This window comes from Borostomias antarcticus, assembly GCF_949987555.1.
Source record: "Borostomias antarcticus genome assembly, chromosome: 1".
Lineage (NCBI taxonomy): Eukaryota > Metazoa > Chordata > Actinopteri > Stomiiformes > Stomiidae > Borostomias > Borostomias antarcticus.
This window is the reverse complement of record NC_140234.1, coordinates 9,662,544-9,667,733: the sequence shown is the minus strand read 5'-3', so window position 1 is coordinate 9,667,733 and position 5,190 is coordinate 9,662,544.

Genomic DNA, 5,190 nt, shown 5'->3' with positions numbered 1-5,190 from the left:
TTGAGAACCTAGGATACATACAGCCCGCCTAAGGGGGTTCTAATGTACTGACCTCCCGGCACAGGCCTGACCCTGCTGGCAAGCTGCCTTGGTCCTAGCCAAGGAACAAGCGTTTCAGCTTCTGCTCACCTGTATGCAGCTTATACCATGCTGACTGGCCTGGACTAGTCACCACATCCACAGTCTAGCCAAGTTAGAGATACCCTTGTGCATTTTACAAAACAAGTGTCATACAATTAAGGTCATCATTTGTGCAGCATGTGTGCTGTAAGTGTAAAGACAAGATACACATCATTTTCTCCAGGTTTTATTGAATAGCTTGTAGACCACACTGAAACACTGGGCTGACAGTTCAGTTGTACAAGGCGGACCTGGGAGACCATTCAGGACACCTTGTTTGGGTCGAGGCTCTGCTTAGTCTGCTGGCCCAGGTGAACTATCAAACTGGATGTACTGACGCTGAGAATGGAGACACACACACACATGACACAGCTGGCCGACACTTCCTGCACTCTAAGAGGTTAGGGTTAGGGCTAGACTGAATGTAGGTTGGCATAAAATATTACATATTTATTTTTAAATGGATGGAAAGATGCTGCCCATGCCTAGATCTTTATGTATATTCAGCATGTCTGTTCTCACCCACTGAGGTCCCATCACCAAACGTGAAGCCTCGGATACAATAATAAAACAGGGGCAGACAATGAGAGATAGAGAGAGACAGACAGACAGATAGATATGTAGACAGATAGGTTAAAAATTAGAACAGTTAGTGTTGTGATCAGACGATACAACCAAAATGTCACCTCAGTGTGATGCAGACAGAATTATGAACACCTGCTCCTTGCTTAGAAGGAGGTTATCATCTGCCCTCTGAAACATTCAGGACCAGGGCCGTACGCAGGATTTTTGTAATACCGAGGTCATTTAGTTGTGGTGCTTCAATCTGGAGCACTTTGAGAGCAGAATTAAGAGGCTAGATCTATAAAGAACAACACGCATCATATTGGATTAATATCATCTTTAACTGAGAGCAGTGGAGGTCATCCAGAGAGGACACAACTTAAGTGAATGTTGATGAGAACACACCATCTATTAGAAACATGAGACTAGCTCCTCCTGTCACCTCTCTCCCAGCCTGGCCTCCTCCACTCTGATGTCCATGCTGGTCTCCTCCTGTCACCTCTCCTCCTGTCTTTTGTCCATGTTGGTCTCCTCCCATCACCTCTCCTCCACTGTGGTGTCCATTTTCATCTCCTGTCCACAAATTAACAAAACATAAACATAAGCTATAAACACACACACCCCCACCCAGCAGAGTTCAAGGACTACTGACGACAACTTCAGCCAGACAATACGTAGACTAGATGGTTCCCAAGTGTGAATGTGTCTGCTCTCCATCTTCAGCGCTATTGAAAAGCTGAATTCCTCCTCATTCTAACTATAAGTGCCAACAGTCTAAATCACCAGCAACTGAAACTGTCTTCTTAGGTACCTGGATCTGGAGGAGAAAAGAAGGGAGCAGAGTTCAAGGACTATGCAAACACCTTCCCAGTCCAGTCCGCCTCCTCCTGCTTTTGGCTGTAGCCCTGGTTCTGGACCCGGACTCGGAACTGAATGTTTGATTGATCTTAAAATGACCTCATATTGGTATAATAACTTGTATGTAGGCTATGATTGGTTTGTCAAATAAAGGGAATTGTTCGTTTTGGAACCTTTTTTTCTTGGGTGGACTCAATCCTATTTGGGTCCCTAAATTGGGCCTCAATCATCAAAACTTTGATTATAGCTTTAGGAGAACATAATCAATCTTGCTAGAGATAAAAGCATAAAGCAAAGGATTAAAATTGATTTAATAAGGATTTGTGCCTATTATTAGACTCAGACTCAATCCTTGCAGCCCATAGATGAGATGTTCTATAGGGTGTGTTAGGGTACTTGTTTTCCAAAGTATGGTACAATGAGGTCTTGGGGCGGATAAAAGGATCCATGATCCGTTTTCATTTGCGTTTATGCCTTCTAGCATTAGACTAGTCAAGATCCTGCTGTAGCCTATTCATATCTGCCTGGTTAGATTTATATCTGGTGTTGGCTAGCTAATGTTAACTGGTGGTGTTATTAGCAAGCTGGCTGGATTTGGACCTGATCCAGGGCTCTTGTTCTTGTGCATTCCATTCATTTCAATATGAGAGGTGTGAACGGCCTATTGGTGGTATTTGCCGCAGCTGCACTGCTGGATTCAATCTATCTAAAACCAGGCGTCGGGGCCCAGATGTTACAGGACAAAGAGCTGTTGTAAATGTCCCTGGGCAGCGTGGGGGAAACATCACCGTGTGTTCCTGGAAGAAGAATCAGTGTTTTGTGGTGTGTGGAAGCAGGTCTGTGAGCTTCAAGAATGTTAAGTTGGGGGAGGGGGAGAGCCCTTTCCACTAGCCCAGAGAGATAAGGAGGAGGAGGTCTTAAGATGAGGTCATTTTGGCTGAAGTATGAGACTCATTGTTTTCTGACCACACATTTGTTCTCTGATATCCCTGCTCTGGAGATCAGACATACCTTGTGAGCTCACAAAATCATTTAAACATGCCTTAGTTTACGGAATATAATTACTAGATTGATTATCAACCTGCAAAAACCTAGATATGGCCTTTGAGGGCTTAAAACATTTTCAAGAGGTTCCTACATCTGCAAGGAGTTCTCCATCACCATGCCACCCTAGGTCCATCCAGTACTGCACACATGATCACGTTCTGAGGGGGCGGCAGCAGCTCAGGAGGTAGAGTAGCCGTCTGGGAGCCTCCAGTTCAATTCCAGCTATCTCCTCTGCTTCGTTGACGTGTTCTTGAGTAAGACACTAATTTATCCCAAAGAGCAGGCCAACACCAGCTGGCCACCATTGGTGAGTGAATGAGAGAAGATATTGTAAAGCGCTCTATGCTTTAGAAGTGCACTCCACTCACAATGACATATCTGGTGCTCTATATAATGCAGTTGTACAGGATGGAGCAGAGCAGCCCAGGTTTGTTGTCATGTGGGATAATGTTAGTTTCCACCGGGCTGCTCTGGTCTGGGACTGGTTCACCAACCACCATACATAACTTCACAGGTGGATACACCGTTACCCCCTTACTCCCCATTCCTCAGTCCCATTGAGGAATTATTTTCACTTTGGTGTTGGAAGGTGTTGAATATTGGTTGATTTTCAGAGAAATATTGGTTTAATCTGATCCTGTTAGCTGTTCCTAAATATAATGATTGACCTCTGAGTATGGCTGTAGCTGGAGCTTTCTGTAAGAAATGGTGTCCCCCTTCCATAGACTTATGAGATTAAGATGACATTCCATGGCTGGTACACTTGTGCCAAACAGCAATTGTTGTGGTTAGCGCCAAGGCGGCGTAGGTTGACTTGACAAAACAAGGCCACAGAAGAGACCAGAAAGACAGTCTTATCGGAGAAGAGACGAGGGGGGGGTGGGGGCACTCAAACCACATAAGAACCGTGCTCGAGCTCAGATGATTTGATTTGAGTACAGACAACATACAGACAGGTCAGCTGTACATTAGACTATATGCCATCGTCTTTTGTATGTTAAACCTTCTGTAATAAACAGCTTTTGATGTCGCTCAAATCCTGTGTTGGAGAGATTCATTTGGAATACACCTAAAGAAGGGACACTGGACTGTGTGGTATTGTGAGATCTGGGGCCGTCTTTTATTGTAATCAAAACACAACGCAGAGCTTAATAAGGACAATAATAAAAGACAACGAAAGTCAACAAAGGTCTATGAACACCAACTAGACACCTGCATGACTCTCCCTGGGAGCAATGGAAGAGGCATGCAGAGACACTGAGGTGGGGTCAGTCCAGGGTTGGATACTGAGGAGGGGTCAGTCCAGGGTTGGATACTGAGGAGGGGTCAGTCCAGGGTTGGATACTGAGGCAGGAACACAAATGAACACACTCTAAAGTACCTCTCTCAGGTTATACAATGTTTATTAAAAAGGCTAATGAAAAAAAAAAAACATTCTGAAAAGTTAGAGTTTAAAAAACCATCCAACCAACACCAACAGTCACCAACAAATAAATTTCCATCCCAGTTTGTATTCCATGTGTGGAGCGCATCCCCTGCTTTTAAAATAATCTGAAATCCAAAAAGATACTCTACTTATTCCAATCTCTAATTGCAATCTGCACTGCTGTGATAACAATATTATAGCCTACCATTACTACTGTTCATCTGATAATGTATTCATGTATATTGTAAGAGATGAATGGTTGTAAACCATTAACTCAACCAGGTATATTGGAATTCATTTAAACAGTTCCCTATGCAATCACCATTTCATCTACTTCGTGTTGCAGTACTTTTTGGTTTTATTCTTTCATGTTTTTAAAGCAATTGACTTTTACCGAGAGGACAAAATTAAATCCATTCATTCACCCAACTTCCTGAACAGCATTCCATAGGCCTATAGGATAAGGCCTGCCGTATTATTCAGTTCACCAAGGACCTTCCTCATGTTCCTCTTTTCATTTTCTCCAGTAATCTAAACTCCATATCCAATTTCTATTTAGATTTTTTATCACTGACTACGTTTACATGCACTCAATATTCGGTTTATTGTCCATATTCCAGTTATTGAAACATTAGGAATAAGGAGTTTACATGCGCAAGCAAAAAGGAATATTTCTGTATGGTAATTGTAATCATTCGGTATATTCCGAATTTAAACCAGCGACGCACGGAGAACGTTATCGCAATGAACGTTTTTCGGCGCGTTTCTTCTTCCTGTTTAGCCCATCTCCCCAGACAGCAAAGAATGGAAACGATAGCAATATGTTTGTGGTGCGCTATAGTGCTTGCTCTCATCCAGCAACACCACTTCACACTCCTCCTCATTCACTTCCTTACTGAAAGGATAAAACGAGAGGAAATGTTAAACGCCGGTGCTGTGGTCTCTTTCATATGCCACTCGTTCACACCAGAGCCCCCCGGGCCCTTTGGAAGAAGATTGGCAGCTAGGATTGGTGGGAAATACATAAATACAATCACAGAACAGGAGAGAACATAACAAGCAGAAATACAATCAAAACAGCAGCAACAAATAGAATAGTCAGTACAAAACTAGTTTGTTTAGACATAACAGAATTGATTTTGCAGAATAAAATAAACTGTAGGCCTACCTAGGAA